This window comes from Sabethes cyaneus, chromosome 2, assembly GCF_943734655.1.
Source record: "Sabethes cyaneus chromosome 2, idSabCyanKW18_F2, whole genome shotgun sequence".
Taxonomy (NCBI): Eukaryota; Metazoa; Arthropoda; class Insecta; order Diptera; family Culicidae; genus Sabethes; species Sabethes cyaneus.
The window spans coordinates 79479720-79497762 of record NC_071354.1 but is presented as its reverse complement, the minus strand read 5'-3'; the positions used below and the strand labels follow the sequence as shown (position 1 = coordinate 79497762).

The window sequence follows — 18043 nt, the reverse complement described above, 5'->3', positions numbered from 1 at the left end:
GTTGGGAAATGATGAAGAACTTTTACTTTCTTGTTGGTGTGTAGCGATTGTTGATTTGCATAACCAAAGTGGAGAAAAGTAATTAAAGGTTGTTTGGTGCTGTTTGCAGCGTGTCTTTGCAGCGAAAGCATTTTGCAGTGGGTAATAATAGCGCTGGGTGTTTAATCCGGCATGTTAGTTTAATGTGTGAAAAATGGAATAATGATTTGCCGTAACACGAAACTCACGGTATGGATCGAGCTGAAAACGGCCGTTATGAACAGTTTTTGCGATTATACTGCTATTATATAAAAATGTTGTAAAACGATTAGGTATCATCATATCGGTTTTCTACTAGGTTTAATTTAAAGGAAACTTTGAACAAATTATACCATTTCGTTGGAGTTAGAAATAGGTATTTTGGATTTCAGATAGAACGATAGAAATTGAACAATACGGGTCGAAAATCATCAGAAAAGAAACAAGTATACAAGCTTAAACATAATAGGAGTAGGGTTACGAACCCTCTTCGTCATACGTAAACACGATCCAGACTTTATCGCGAATTTTTATAAGAATTAATCCACAAGTACTCAAGTATTTTACACCAGATAAATCTGACACATCTTGCCTGTACATGTATACTCATTTAGCCTGAAAAATATTTCGGAACTTACATTCCTCTGTGGAACAATTTTTCAAGCTCCAGCGGGAGTTAGTCATACGAAAATTCACTTCACCATAAGCGAGATTTCTTTCGTTTATCATGGACAGACAGCAAATATTTACAAAAATCTATGCATGTATTCTTTGAGTCCTGTCCAATAGCTACCCAACTACTATAAAAAGAGTGGAAATAGTTTGAATCACAGCACAAAATTTCAAGTAGTTACTCTTCGTCATACTCAAGCTTCTCTTCGTAATACTCAAAACTGGTAGAAAAACCAAGAGGACTTCTATTTTTTGAACAAGTATTGAAAAACAGTGATTTTCTAACATAATATTTTCCTCGAATGTCTGACTGTAATTCGCATCCAAATTGGTTATAATGCTGCTTTCTTGTCGATATGTCTGGAAAGTTGACGAAGACCCGCCGTACCCATCCAGCACCCTTCTGAAATTTCGATAGTACTTTTTTCATTGAATTACTGGTAATAGACTTGTTGCTATCGCAACAGAAAGACAAGTTTCTGGTTCTTTAACAACGTGTGTTTATGTAGACGCTGTTAAAAAATATCTATCGTATAACAAAAGAAATAATTAGTTGTTATAAAGGTGCAATAATTTTAAGTTTTGGTACGTTTGAATTCATTATAACAGAACAATGAAATAATAACTTTTCGTAGCACTTACGTTTAGTGTCTTTTTCCAGCTTCCTTATTCGTAACTAGCTCAATTCTGCTTTATTGGCTAATTCTATCCTGACCGTACTTATTCATTCACAGATCGTACTGTAGGCTTACTTTCTCTATAAAACCACGATTGTTTCAATCAACATATCGTTTGCACCACAAAACATTTATACTAGTTTTAGAGGCAAGGCAAATATAAATTGAATTATTTTTAAAGCAAAGAAATCCACTAGTCACTAGTTTATAGATTCAATTTTTAGATAGATCACAAAAATGCTCTCAGTTGCTTACAAGTGACGTTTGTCCATTCAGTTTTCTTGCACCGGTTCACTGACGCTAGCAACGGATTACAGCACCAAAGTAATCTTGACGAAGGTGCACCACAACAGAATGTTGCGACAAGACTGCTAATGTGTTATTGAATGAAATCAGCGAATGTCGCTGTGTCAACTTCTCTTTACGGTGGAACAACAGCGAGTGCTGAAAATAATTTTCGCATCAAATCAATCGCATCAAATTGTAGTTGAGGGCTTAGCTGCTAAAGTTCGAAAGAATGACACCAGCGAATGTCGCTGTATCAACTTTTTTTCACGGCGGTACAATGCCGAATGCAGAGTATGATTTTTGCAACTTGTAGCCAATTTGTAGTTTGTGTCATGGATGCGGATACTTGATTGAAGTACTGCCTGGGTTTGACATGGTTGGAAGGAAGTTCATCACACATTCGTTTCAAACACGACCAATTTTCGTGTTCAAAGAGAAAAAATACCTTCAGGTGTCAGTTCATTTCAATATATTTTTTTGAAACGGTGGTTCTACAATTGACGAAGGGACGGTAGGGGAAAGTAATGAAGAACTTTTGGAATACAGAGGAAAAAATGGAAAGGTGAGGGGGGGTGGTTCGCTGGTACTTGTACCTTTGAACCATAGAGGCGCTGGACAAAAGGAGACTGCGCAACCCCACTTGTTAAGCTAGCGACATGGGTTGGGTTATTTTTAGACACAAATTGTGCCTCTTCCTCCGTCCCATGCACCTTCCAGCATTGGACAAAAGGAAGGAGTCACAAAGACAACTTGTTAAGCGTAGCTACCAATACGCCTCCCCCCTCACCTTTCCACTCTTTCCTCTCCATTCAAAACATTCTTCATTACTTTCCCCTACCGTCCCTTAATCAATTGTAGAACTACCGTTTCAAAAAAATATTAATATATACTTGACCGCCTTTCAAGGTCAACACTAAAAAAACACGAGGTTTTAGAATCGCGGCTAACACGCTGACAGACGAACAGCGTCACTCGCAGTACCTTGTAAGTCGCAAGGGCCTGCATAGTGTCGTCGTCCCGCCAGTAAAACAAGGTTAGATTAAACTTCTCGGTCAGTGGTTTCTACAGTAGACGAAGGAAGAGGCACAATTTGTGTCTAAAAATAACCCAACTCATGTCGCTAGCTTAATAAGGGGGGTTGCGCAGTCTCCTTTTATCAAGCATATGCTTGACCACATTTCAAGGTCAAGACTAAAAAACACGAGGTTTAGTCTAATATGATGATGTAAATCTAAGCAAAATCAAACGTTTATTCATTAGAATGCGTTGCATCTTTAGAGAATTGCAGTCATCCCAAGTAACAATTTGGGTTTTATCACACTCGTATGATGGCATTTAAGACCAAAATTGGTCTTGAAGATCACCATAAGAGTACAATAAAACTCATATTGTTGCTTGGGATGTACCTTTTCGCACTTCATTCTCTTTGCAACATTGTACAGTGACAAAATTGACCAAAAAACAAGTTTTTGATGCCACTGTTTCCTGTTGAAACAAATATCCGCTTTAATTTGTCGTTCAGTGTAACGGGAGAACTGTTAAGGCCCAAACAGAATGCTGCGTCAACGCATCCGTCAGCGTCAATTTGACAGTAAAGCCATGGGAGCATTGTCAGAATAACGCTGACGGACGCGTTAACACATCATTCTGTTTAGCACTTTATTCTGTTCCAGCAGAACGTCAGCTGTCAGAACGACCGTCAACGTAGTGACGTAGAAACATGTATTTAGGTTTTTAAGTATTGTTTACTTTAACCCTTTATAAGGCCGTGGCAATAAAATTGCCACCAACGAAAAATATTTGTTTTGCGTCGATAATGACATCAATATAATTATAGAAGCAAAATAAAAAATTTTTGTTGGTGGCAATATAATTGCCACTGCCTTATAAAGGGTTAAGTCAATTCCTATCTATCGCTAACAGAATGTAACCTAGAAACATTACCTCAATACCTATTGTCAATAAAATCAATTACTACTCAGGCTTATAGTAAATAGTAGTCTTTCTATTATTAATAATAGTAAATTATTATACAGCCAAGAACCAACATTTCCAAGGGGTAAAAAGTGACTTTTCTTATGTATGTAAAAAACACGAGACATCGACTGGTGATAGTCTCAACGCGCGGAAATGACAAAAAGCAGATCATTTTGCACCATAAACTCTATTTCTTAATTATTTTTGAAGAATCATTTACAAATTCTCTTTCTTTTGAGATTCTTTGGTAAGGAAGTCTCATTAAAGGTCAAGATAAACGTGGTTGGTCTACTCGCAAGTTTGTCTAAAACATTTTCAGTATTATTGTGTGAAACTATTCTCAAAACATTCGACTTCGCGACTGGTGCTGTTTCACAACCATAAAATTCACTCTTTCAAAGATAGCATGACATTGACAGCCGATATTTTCTCGAAGCATGCTTTAATACAGTGTAATATTAATTTTGAGCACATAAAAAGTAGAGCAATAATTTTTATGCTGTAATATGGCAATAACCAACAAACAGTTAATAGTTTCAAGTAACGCCTCGGTAAGCAATTGACGGCAGGCAGCCCTTCACGCACCAGTCAGCCTCCTCCCGGCCTTGCAATCACATAATCAACAACCTCTCTATTAGGCAGGCCCTACAGCACACAGTCACAGTTCACAGTAAACCCAAGCCGTCACGTTTCGATGGTGATAAAATTTCATTGCGCTAAAAAAGTGCTGTCTCAATTCATTGCAGAAAAAGCGGAAAACAGCTTGGCCTGACCAACAGAAACAGAAAAAAAATGAATCGAACCGAAAGTGCACAAAAGGAAAGAAGCGCATATAGGGCCGCCTGTTCCAATGTTCGCCACCCCACAACCACCCTTCGCGGCTTCGCGAGTTTAACCTGAGAGCAGCGAGAAAAAAAATGCTGCCAAGAACATAAATAAGCACGTTTAGTCTGCTCGTCTGCTGCTATAATATTACGGAAGAGCACAGCAACTTTGGTGAAGGGGCGAGAGTTCAAAAAGAAAAACAGTAGTGGTGGGTTAGGCAAGGGGCAGCAACTGCTCCACCCCCTCCCTCTTTGTTACTCCTTATAAACATTTTTTATGTAACGAAGAATTTCTCACAATCACAAACACACACACAGTATTGGAATGAGGCGAGAGCGAGCGGAAAAAAAGAGAATGAGAGAGTGGCTCCAAATGTGATTTAAAATTTGCCCAATGATTGCAAGAGTGTTCTGCTTCGTTTACGACTGTGTTCGTGTATAAAGCATTAGCATTCAAGCTATTACTACCCTCTTCCCGGGCAGAGGAATGGTATGCAAATCATATGATATGCCTGGGTAACTCACCGATCTCCGATCTCGGTTTGTATGAGGGAACTCAGCAAATACCATTCTGTTGAACCGAATGACGGCGAAGACGTAGCCGAACACATGTTTCGGAATTTTAGAGCGAGATCGCAATAACCCGTCTAGCAAACGCGCGGGCAGTATTTTCGCGATTTCCGCGTTCGGCATTACTTCGTTTGCTGCTCCATTCGGCTGTGCCTCTCGCTCGAGGTCGTCGTCGGCAGTCGCATTTGTTTTTCATTCATTAGAAACGTGCTGTGTTAATGTGTAACGAGTAACCATCATTAGGGTGTGTAAACATTTCTTGCAACTTATAGGTACTTAACGAATACTTTGTGCAGTGATTCAACGCAAGGAATTGTAGTACTCAAAGAGCACCTGTCTTCATTCCACTATCGTTATGTTCGAAATTTCAGCTCACGAACCAGTTAGTCAGTGTGTACGTACGGTGGGTGGCCTTCGTATCGTTCAAGTTCGGCTATCGATTCTCACTGACCGATGCCAACCGATCTCACCCGATCGTCCGTTCGGGTAAGATCGTACTCCGACAAGTTATGCGCTATCGTTTAGTTTTATGGCTTGCTCACATGATATTTTTTGCGCATAACTGCTTATCGTAAAAAAAAAATCTTGTAATAGTTTTCTCACGAACGATACTAATTTGTTGCCAAAACATATGAAATCACTTTCGTTTGTTGTCACACACCGATGCAAGTGCACTCGAAAGAGAGTGGAAGAAGTTGGTGTGCTACTCAGGTTTATGGCAGAATCGTACCATCGAAAGGCTCGTGGTCGTGAGCGCAATATTGACGAACGCTGGAAATTGGCAGAATAGCCTCCAAAATATAACGAATGAAAGCAGAGAGAAGCGGTCAATGTACCTAAACTGCCAAGGTCACGAAGCGAGTCCGTTTCACCGTTGCGTTTCGGTTCATTCTACAAAACCGAGTACATACATACCTCTTCCGTTGTCTCATTCCTTTCCGAGAGGGGTCGCATTGTGTCGACACGACATGCAGCTGGCCCCCTCCGTTGGCCCCCCCAGTCAGGTTGAAATTATCGCTTATCTTGTGTTCTCTCTTTGGGTCTGTTCTTGCTTCTTCGCATTTCTGTTTCGATGCTTTCCTTTGTGCCTATAGATGTGTGTCGATTCGAATCGCTTTGACTGGAAACGCGAGATATTTTCTACTGCCAAATACTATTTTTCTTTCTTTTTTAAAATTTTTATGTTATTTGATTGGTTGATTGGGTATTCGGGATGATTAATGTCAGCGTTGTCCAACGAAAACTGGTCGAATCTCGAGTGCTAGTCAATAGGAACGTAGCACTAGGCCCACAATTGTCCTGTACTCTAACAGCTGACTGCGAAGTCTGTCTTGGAAAACTTTTGATGTAGGACTTCATCTAACGGCAAGGTGCGGGATAGGGTGTCATTCCAAAAAATCAAAAAATGCTTGCTTCAGGAAAAAATGATAGGTTTTGAGCGCTAATAGCTTAGCGGATTCCAGATCGATTTTAAATATTTTTATCGATCGGAAAATCTTCTACGCATCTACACCAATAAAGAAAACCATTGATTTTTAAGTGCGCACTATTGAAAAATTGGAAATAATGGAACATTGTCCACTTAGCAATCCTCGCTTCGTGATTGGGTGTGAAACACGCTATCATAGTTTTAACGTGTTTAAAAAAAGAGTGACAAAATCTTCCCATCCCAATAGGTCGAAGATTCTTTGCGACGTTTGAACCTATAAACCAATTTGATATCTGTGCTTGGGAAGTAAGTAAGCAAATGACAAAGCCTCCTCGTCTCAACAAGATTTCTTAACGTCGCGATTAAATCTAGACCAATTTGATTGATGTCTTTGCTTAGGAAGTACACTAGAGAGAGTGACAAAATTTTCCTTCCCAGCAACATTTCTTACGACCGAGATTAAACCTAGACCAATTTGATGTCTGTGTTAGGGAAGTGTGTCAGAGAAAATGACTAAAGTTTCTTGCCCCAACAGATCGCAAACTTTTTACGGCTAAACGATTAAACCTAGGCGAATTTAATATGTGTTGGAAAAGTGCGCTACAGTGTAGTGTTCGGTTATAATATAATTCTGTATGGATCCGCATGTTTCCCGTTTTATTGGAAGTGTAGTGAAAACATGTAATTATTTTTTTTAATGTGGTTTTAATCAATTGATCATTCACCATCGTGAAAAATTGTGCTGCTGATAAAATGGGATCGAATCGGTAAAATCCCTTCAACGTAAGGGAACGGCTGGCAATAAAAATAATCTTTAATTTCTGTAAGGTAACAGGAAAGCAACCGGAAGCTGCTCCCAGAGGGAGGAGGGATCTCGAACCACCATAGAAACATTTCTTGCCTCCAAAAATCTGCACATGCCAAATTTGGTTCCATTTGCATGATTAGTTCTCGAATTTTGCCGAAATTTGTGTTTCATTTGTATGGGAGTCCCCCCCCCCTTAAAGAGGAGGAAGTGGTCTCAAACCACCATAAGAACTTTCCCGGCTCCGACAACCCCTGCATACAAATTTTTACTGAAGTTTTTGGAGCGTCCTAGTAGAATACGAAAACCATCACTGGTGACTTATGGGATAACCATGAGTTTTTACCATCACTGGCGACTTCTACCTTTTGCCCAATGCTGGAAGGTGCATGGGTCGAACCAAGCTATAATTTGAGATTATAACCGGATTCGAATCCACAACACCCGCCAAGGCATGTGACTCGTTGGTACTAATGTACCTTTGAACCATAGAGGCGCTGGACAAAAGGAGACTGCACAACCCCCTTATTAGGCGCGCGATGTATCTTCAAACTCCAGCATCTTTTCTTTGTTTTGTCGGAAGGTTTGACCACTGCGAGCGTTATTTTAATCTATATTAGCCTATGCAGAAAGACTCACGCGTGAGCTTTTCTGGTTTCGTAGCCAGAAGCACAAAACTCACACATTTCTTCCCGCTTGATCACATTCTGCTTTACTTCAACTGCTACCCGGAGCTAGGCACATATACATACAAATTCGTTGTTGAACAGCATAGGTATTCTCTCGTGCGATACGGTTTGTCAGTCTTCTCTACCATAGACTTAGTCTTGGCAACATTGACTGTGAGGCCTGCTTCCTAGAAGCTCTCGGAGAAGTCATCTAGCTTTTTCTGCATATCAGTACGCCGTTTTGCGAGCCTGACAATGTCGTTGGTTAGGTCTAGGCCATTTAACTGCTCCATCGTTAGAGTATTCCTCGGATTAGGTAATCCTTGAGTTCCAACTAGTATTCCATAACGATAGTCTCGCGCGCAGGTGTCAAAAAACAATTCCAAACTCCAGTGTCCAACGAACAATCATGCTAAAGAGTACCTTGAAGCAAAGTTGGTCATTGAAATCACTGGTAATCCTAAATATGAATCCAAGACTAGTTTCTCATTTCATTTCATTTCATTTCATTTTTATTTATTTATTTATCTGGCCAAGTAGGCCTCCATGAATTTACTTGGATGGGGAAAAGCCTTTTTGAAAAAATCTAACATAGACTCTCAAAAAGGCATAAAAACCCCATCTTCTTTTGAACGTTTACAATAAATGTTTACATATATCACAAGGTTCACAGACATTTCTAATATACAAATTCACAAAACTTATAAGCTAAATAATCTTCTTAATCTATTTTTAAAACTAACACTGGTCATGGAAAAGTCAAAATATAAATAACATTTATTGAAAACTTCACACATCGCCCTTACGGGTTCGTTCTGTCCATATTCAGTGCGCTGGTATTGTAGTCTTAAAAATTCCCATGATCTCAGGTTTCTAGGCGGAATGTTAATGCAAATTTGTGCAAGGATAAAAGAGGGGTCGATCTCGCATGTCAGTAATTTTTCCACAAAAACTGCTCTACATATGTCTCTTCGTTTAGCTAGGGTATCCATATGTAGCATACGGCAGCGTGCAACGTATGGCGGTAATTCTATTGGGTTTCGCCACGGTAAGCTTCTCAATGCATAACGCAGAAATCTTGATTGAATTGCTTCAATCCTGTTTGACCAAACAGCTGTGTATGGACTCCAAACAGCGGCTGATGCTTCCAGTATGGAACGAACAAGGGCAAAATACAGTGTTCGTAAACAATATGGGTCAGTAAATCCTTTGGCAACTCTAATAATAAAACCCAAGTTTCCATTCGCCTGACCAATTATATGAGAATTATGGTCTCTAAAGGTCATTTGAGTGTCTAAGAGTACGCCTAAGTCTCTAACTACCGTTACTCTGCTAACTGTCTCTTCAGATATAGTGTAATTCCATTGGATTGGATTTTTCTACGTGAAAATGAGATCACCGCGCACTTAGCCACGCTCAGGATCAGCAGATTTTGAGCACACCAATCGTAGAAATCGTTGAGATGATGCTGTGGCTCGATACAGTCGTTAGATCGTCAGCATAAATAAGAAACCGACCTGATGGTATTACATAGCAGACGTCGTTAAAAAATAATGAAAATAGTAATGGCCCCAGATTACTCCCTTGTGGTACACCCGAGCGGTTGGTAAAACTTTGTGATTCATGGCTTCCAATTTTTGCAGACCATTGTACTATAGCGGGTGATGCACCAAGTCGCTCAATTTTTGCCAATAGAATAGAGTGGTCTACACTGTCAAATGCCGCTTTTATATCTGTGTACACGGTATCTACTTGAGCTCCTGAACCTAATGCAATGCGATGTGAACTGTACTAAATTCGTTGTTGTCGATCTCCCTGAGTAAAATCCATGTTGGTTAGATGAGATATACGCTTTGGCCTCTCGAAACAGTACGTTGCTTACTAATATTTCGAAGAACTTGACACCCGCGCATAGGGAAGTAATTCTACGATAATTTGCTATATTTTGTTTATCACTTTTTCCAACGCGTTGGAAATGTCGCCTGCGACAGTGAGTGATTCAAAATTAGTTTCAGTGGAGCACATAAGGCTTTCGCACATCTTTTTAGCACAATAGACGGAATTCCATCAGGCCCAGCAGATGTTGAAGACTTTAACTTCCGCAATGCAGCAAGAATATCTTCGTCTCATGAAGAATTATTCCAATATCCTTCACCTGTTCCATTCTAATAAATTTTCACTCCGAAAATGTGAGAACTACAATATAAATGTTCAAGTCGAAAAAAGCCTTCTGCCTCTATTGAGTGGTAAAGATGCCTCATTTATATAAATTCAAAATAGCAGTGGCCCCAAATTACTACAAGGTACACGAAAAATTACCTATCCCATCTTCAAAATCGTGTGGTATCTTGTGGTCTGCCCAACCTGCTTAAAAGAATAGCAAGATATGTGCTAATAAATACGAGAGTTATTTTACCTACTGTAGCTCTATGAATTCGAAGAATTCGACAGAGTTAGGCATTGTGGTTTAACCACGAAATTGCTAAATTTTAATTTTCCAGTTTGAATTGTTGAAATTTTGCAAAATTAGCTGATTAAATCTAACAGGTTATCGATCAAAGTTCTAGCAATCTTGCCCGCACAGTGATCGCCTTTTTGTGATCTCGTTTGCCATGATAAGCAATCGTTATTTTGACCACTAAACATCATTACCTCCGCGACAAGCGATGAACCCCGGATCTGTGAGAAAACAACTAACGACGCAATAACCCACTTTTTTCCACCACTCAGCTACATGTTCGAAGGAAACCCTACCGAAAGAAATGCTGAGCCCATCATCGACAAAAACAGCTTCAACAACAACCGTTTACGACGTGATGCGATGAAGAGGAAAGCTACAGGCAATGAGAAAAAAAACTAACGAACGAACCACCGACTTACCTGCTTACCTCCTCACCTGAAGGTGCAAGCATCCATCGGTGCGGAGCCATCAGTGGTGGACGGGGTTGAAAACAAGCGAAGTAGGAGACTGAGAGCAAGTATCATTTTAAAACCGGTTCCTGGTCAGCGGGGACACCAAGGTTGACGTGAAACTGTCTGCAGACCGTTCTCGCACTGCTGCTGGCTGCTGCTGTCAAACGGTTCTGCTGCGGACGCATCCCGGTCGGTCATGTCCATCGAGCTCCAGATCTCCTTCGTCTGCTACGCTACGGTCTAAATGCGAGCCCATTAGTAGGTCTTAGGATCAACGGACTCTTGAGAGAAGCACAAGAAGGCCGCAGCACTAGAATAGAACGAACGAAATAGATGAGCACGAATAGAAGCGGCAAAAAATGTCCGTTGACTGGCGAGGAATTCACAACCGAATAAACGCAAATTGATGGCAGGTATTTAAATTGATCGCTGATTTAGATATTTGGATGACGATGGCTGTTGTGTTTTTTTCCACGATTATCATGTTCAAGCCGGGCTGACTGAGTCATCCGGTTAATGACCTGAAATGGAATCTTAAGGTGTATGAATACGTTAGGAAAGTTGCATATCTTTTATGATTTGGCAACGGAACGTAAAAACGTAATACCGCATCGTCTCTCAGTGATTATATATTTACTATGTAGGTATTTACTGGATCGAATGCGAATAAACCCGAACCAAAATGCCATAATGCCATGTATTGCAACTGCTGCAAGCAAGATACATACACATTACGGTTCTGAAATGCTGAATTAATTAGTCTGCCACATTCCAGCGCTCACTAATTTCAAACTCAACCACCGACAATTGCCAAACAGCACGCAACCGGCCGGGGCCGGCCACACACCAACCGAAACACGCCGCCGCGCCGAGACTGCAGTTCGGTGCGAGGCATGTCGGAGCATTTATCAAGATTCGGTCTGTGCGCCTCGATTAACGAGAGCAACAACCCGCGAATGGATTGCACACTAAAGAAGTGTAACCGGATTATCAGTTTTGTTTTGGCCCCCGATGGCCCGCGGTTCAGTTTGGTTTAGTTTAGTTTGGTTTGTGTCTCGTGGTCGTGGCACATAATAGCGTCGCGACGCCTGTTAAAGTGCTTCGTGCAGACACTGTACTACCAAGCAAAACAATGGAAATCTTCAGACAGACTCGCCGGGTGTTGTATGCTGAGCGCTGTTGTTGTAAGCTCTCCGGGGTTGCGCTGCTAAAGTCCAGACGGGTTTATCGATTTTCAAACGCTTGCTGTCCTAGAGCGCGTGGCTAGCAGGAGAAAAACACACCCTTCTGGTCCATTTAACAAGTTGTACTGGTTTTAATTACGATAGGTTTCTGTGGAAAAGTTAGATAATTTATTGGTTTGTGCGAAGGTGGTTTTCCTTTTTACGTCAGTAAGTAAAAATCTGGTAGGGCTAAAACAATCGGTTTGGATACGGAAGTGTTGAGATAAATAATTACGAAACACTGGCATTGGGCATTCGAGTTGTGTTACTCGGTGGCAGATTTTAATTTAATTATGTCTCTTACTAATGCATTGATAGTCTTCACGAGAAAAAAAGTTTTTAACTGTTTTTGTTGGATGATAAAATAAACGAATAAAAATCGTCAACTTAATCTATTATGAAAACCTAGTTCATAATTTATTTGATTATTTGTTGAATGAGACTATATATCAACTTTGCATTGTGAAGCATCCATACTCTTTGGGATGTTTTTAAAAGTTTTGTTATTTTTTCACTCAGTTTTCATGCGAAATAAACAGTTAAATTCATTTATGATATTTAATGTGTTGAAGAAATAGGAAGAATAAGGAATAACAAATAATCTTGACAGTTTCAGACACTCAGTTTCTGAGCATTCCGACACCATTAGACAGATTCAAGTATTCAGGGTTGATTATTCTTTTTGAATCCCTTGTATCGCTAGCGCTTTATATCGTCGTCGTAAAATTCTAAAAGCCAAAACTTGTAAAGTGGGTTAAAAAATTATTGCACGGAACTGTACTGCCGCTACTCGCATAATAGTCCCATTTATATAGGAAACTATATTGAAAATGGGGTTGTTATGCGAGTAGCGGCAGTATAGAAAGAAATAAAAATACATATGTTGTAATGTTGCTTCCCAATTGGTCTCGAGGTACGATACTGGTCTGATAAACCAGTCGCCGTAGGTTTAAATCTCGGCTAGGAGAGGCTGCTAGAGTCAAAAGGATCATAGCACTGGCCCCGCAATTGTCCTGTATTCTAACAGCTTGCTGAGAAGACTGTCGCATAAAACAGAAGGTCAAGTTTCGATAACGGAATGTAACACCTAAGCTTTGCCTTATGTTCTAAGTTACCCCATATACAAGGTTACTTGCAAGATTTTTGCGTCTTGAGTTTATGAGTTAAGTTTTTACTTTAAACTTCAAATAATCTAGATTCCTACATGTTTTGAGCGTTTTATTGTCTAAAGTACATAAACAATAGATGCCATAGTCGTCTTTGACGGTAATATATTCTTCGGTACAGGGCCGGCGCTTGCAAATTTGTCGCTCCACGCAATTTCTTAAAATGGCGCCCCCAGAATAAACGAAAAACAGCCGGGGTTGCTGCGTGCAGACTAAAGAAACTGACTAAAGAATTGACAAGTAACTCATTTTCGTTTCGTCGTAACCAAGTGCGCATGAATCTCGATGAAACCTTCTGAATCTTTTGCTCGAAAACTTGCGGAGTATCAGTCGATGAACGCGGCAGAAATTAATGATTGCAAGCAAACGGCAACAAATATCATTGTATCACCACGAAATCGATCCGTGCTGCCTAACGAAAACACAAGGCAATCAAATTTGTATCGTACATTTCATAAAATCGCCTAAATGTTGAACTCGAAAAAATATTGTTCGAACTTTTCCTAGCAACTTTGAACAGAGTCACGCACAACAATCATCGTTGAGCAAACCAGGTTTAATGATGACAGGAGGCCGCGAGTGACTGAGCTCCAGTGTCTTTTCTTTAGTCAGTTTCTTTAGTGCAGACATTTTACTACCTACACACTCCCAAACGCACAGTCTCGTAGCGTCTTTCTGCATAACCACTCACAATGCAAACAACTCGTGAGCAGCCAGCTGCCCGTGAGGACTAGTGATACACTGGGATACAGATTTTGCATTACTTTTTATTTTCTTCATCTAACCCTCTCGATTCTACGCGCGGGTGGGAATGCGAGTCCTCGCGAGCGATCGGTATCAGATGCTCAGGCTGCAATAACGAGAGCGACAATCGTGGCTGTTAGCTAAATACACACTCACAAAAGTCGTTGCAGTGCATGAATAAACAAGAGCGGGGGTCCGAAAGGAATGCTTATGCCGGCGTGTTCATTAGAACGAGTACGCGTGTGTGAGAAAATTAGCCCACACAAGTGCGGGATTCGCAACACTGGTCACAGTCAACCGCTATTTCTTTTGAATAATTGTCGGTTTCTTGAATTAGAATGATAAACCTTTAAAAACGAAAAAGTTCGGGTTCTCGGGTGTCCTGTTACTTCAGAAACTTCGTCCTCATATCTTGCTACTTCATCCAAGATGAATCTGCTGATTGCGGATTCTGAAGAGATTCGAAAATCTCTCCCGAAAAGTTTCTAAATAATTTAATGCATATCATTAATGCCATTTTCCCACCACGTTTATCTGAGTGTTTCGATTGTGTTTTTTTGCGAATAGATTTTCATCAGGAGGAGGTGGAGCGCAAACGGAAAGCGAAGAATGGCGTAGGCGTATGAATCATGCACTGCAGGCACTACTTGGAATGATTCTCAAAGTACATTTGTCGAAATTTGGGAGAGTACGACGGGTCGATCACGTCGCAAGAATACCGGATGATCGTGCAGTGAATCTGCTCTTTTCTAGACCTTCATCGGCCTTCAGGGGCCCCATACACGTACGCATATCCCAGCTAGCACCAACTCGTATATCAATGTACGAAAACTATCGTAAATATCTCCTAACAAACTCGAAATCGTAACTAAAGCTGGATAAAGTGGGATCAAGTTGATTTTTTGTCGTATATAATGATAATGACTGACATACATATGATTTTCAGCACAAAATCGTAGAGTAGTACGGAGCGACTCGCGCTTAATCAGATATTATCGTATATAAATACTTATATAGTCGTAACGCTCAAAATTATTCGTAATCACGTATATCGCCTCCAAAAAAGTACGGATATGCCAATTTTTCGTATGAAATACGATTTATTTAGCATGTATATCTGTACGTAATGCTGATTTTTACCTTTTTTATACATATGAAAATGCTAACTGGGATGTTGGGTTGGAATAAAATGTTAGCGGGTCATTCAGGTCGAGCGACAAGCCCAATATCTTCTTTTGCCTGCTTGGTTCGTGGCGCTCATACACAGGCGAGAGTGTTGACCGAGCATGAATTCACCAACATTTTCGGCTAACATGTTCGTACGTGTATGAGGGCCTTTAGGAATAGAGAGACCCAACTTACTAGAAGGCTCGACCAAGTTGAAGCCGATTTGCTTGTGCCGAGATGCTCAACGAATTGGCGGCAAATAGCCCAGGATCCAATACAACGGAGAGTAACTCTAGATACACCGCTTGCCATCCCAGCTTTATGCTGCTAAAGGAGAAGGAAGAAAGTTTTACATTAACCACTTATTTATTATTTAATGCTACAGTTTGTTTTAATTTAGGCGAAATCGCGCCCCCTCGAAGAGGCGCTCCAAGCAGCTGCTTGTTTTGCTTAAGGGACGCGCCGGTCCTGCTTCGGTAATCACTTGTACTACATCCTTACTACATGTCCAGTCCAAGGGAATTCGCCGTTACCAGGGATGGCACAGTCACCTTGACTCAATTCACATTCATTTGACAGTACCATCTCAGTCAAGCAGAATTTGAAAAAGTTATACATGGGACGATAGAAGAGTTAGTTATTATCCACAACTTTTGTGAATAAAGTTGGGCTTTTTCGGATGGTGATTAAAAAATAGCTATTACCGTTCTTGTTTTTTAGCCTGGTTAATTCCAACTTGACTACTAAATAAACAAACATTTTCGGGAGGATAAACAAACATTTTCGGATTGTCCGTATATTGCTTAGAGCGGGGTTGAAACTGTAAAAAACCCAGAGCGAACCCGACGTCTAAAAAGTTCAACCCAGAGCGAAATTAAGTTCAATCTGAGTGAAAAAACAAACGTTTTTACAGCCGTTCGATTGGAACTAGGGCGAACCTAGGTTGGACCTAAGCAAAAACAAAAACGCTATAAGACAGCTAATTGAGTTTGATAAGGTAATTATATTAGCTTACTTGCAAAACCCGTCCAGTTAGCTTCGAGGTACACAGCCGGCCGCGAAGTCTGTCGGTAAAGAAGGGTAATGTCTAATGACGGTTTAGCCCACGACTTTGCTTTTTACTTGCAAAAAAATCCTACAGCTCTATCAGTCGAACTCTAACCGTGATGGCGAAAACAATTAAGCTACTCCATTCAGAAGTATGCGCGTTCAAAGAACGGTATCCCGCCGCATCTAAAACAGACATCGTGCGGCACTTTGTGGACGCCGAATACGCCCGTTCCAGCATCTATAACATCTTGACACTATTGGACAACAATCAGAGCATCGAAAGAAAGCCCGGTTCCGGACGGGCGACGACCCTGAGCGACAAGAAGCTCCAAAGGATGCTGAAGAGGAAGACCGAGGGGAAAATGGCTACAACGCTGCGAGCGGTTGGCCGGGAGGACGGTGCAACCAGCCAAACAGTGAAAAAGTACCTGGCAAACATGGACATACACGTCAGAAAGCAGCAGTCCCGTCCACTGGTCTTGAAGCTGCACGCAAAGGCGCAACGGCTGAATAAAAGATGGTCAAGAGCGATCGTTGGAGGAGACAGAGCGGTTGAAAGATCGATGTGGACCCAAGTCGGCAAACCCGCCCAACGTCCCCCAGCTGCGTCCCATCGAGAATTTCTGGGCCAACCTGAAGCGTAAGATCTACTTCAACAATTTTGTCGCGAAAACTGAGGAGGAATTGATCAATAAAACGAAGAAAGAACTTATAAACATGCTTACACGCACACTTTCGTCCGCAATGGCGAATGCTCCGGTTAACTGCCGGAAGGCCACTCGCAAGGGCGTAGAATTTTTTTGCAAGTAAGCTAATATAATTACCTTCCATGGGAAATTCACCAGACTGAATTAGCTGTCTTAGTTTTTTTATTATCTTCTTTTTCAGCATAGAGCCGGAATGGCTCGAGCTGTTTCAAGCACTCGTCTCCATTCAACTTGGTCTTGGACCACTCGTCGCCAATTTCCTAGTCGTCTCAGAAATCGCAAATCGCTTTCGATCTGGTCGAGCCATCGTGCACGTTGGGCCTCCCTGTTCCTGGTGACGGTGGGGTTGTTGAAGAGGACGTCGCACTGTCGTCCGGTCCACCGTAGCCTGCTAACTTTCGCTAGATGTACGATGTGAATCTCCCCAAACAGTGCCTGTAGCTCGTGATGCATACGCCTCCGCCACTCTCCGCTTTCAGTTTGTACTCCACCAAATATCGTCCGCAGCACTTTCTGCTCGAACACGGCAAGGGCGCGTATGTTCTCCGTGAGCAGAGTCACAGCTTCAAGTCCATAAAGAACTACTGGTCTAATAATACACTGTTTGTTTCGCGCGGCGGCGTATGCTTCTTGATCGTAGCGTTTCACGAAGGGCAAAGCAGGCCCGATTTCCCGCTTGGATGTGCCGCTGGATCTCCTTACTAGCGTTGTTGTCCGCGGTCACCGGCTATCCCAATTTCACGGACTCCTCTACCACTTCTAGTTCGTCGCTGTCAACGGTTACCGTCCGTGGAAGACGCGCGTTTATTTCCTTTGAGCCTCATCCTTTCATATATTTGGTCTTCGACGCATTTATTTTTAGTCCAATTCTCCTAGACTCCGCTTTCAGTCTGGCGTAGATTGCCTCCGCCGTCGCAAAGCTCCTGGCCATGGTATCGAAGTCATCTGCAAAGCCTAGAAGTTGGCTACCCAGTGGTAAAAATCGTGCCTCTCGTTTCGATGCCCACTCGACGGATCACCCCTCGAGAGCGATGTTGAACAGCATGCAAGATAAACCGTCACCTTGTCTCAACCTCGCCGCGTCTCGAAGGGACTCGAGAGTGTCCTAGAAAAGCGTACGAAACACATCACTCGATCCAATGTAG

The 18043-nt window shown here is 41.4% G+C and overlaps 1 protein-coding gene across 5 annotated transcripts in view; it reads left to right on the top strand.

Moving 5' to 3' along the window:
• LOC128738603 (zinc finger protein jing homolog) overlaps nucleotides 1-18043 on the top strand; it is a 151500-nt gene that overhangs the window by 109131 nt on the left and 24326 nt on the right. The window lies entirely within an intron of this gene.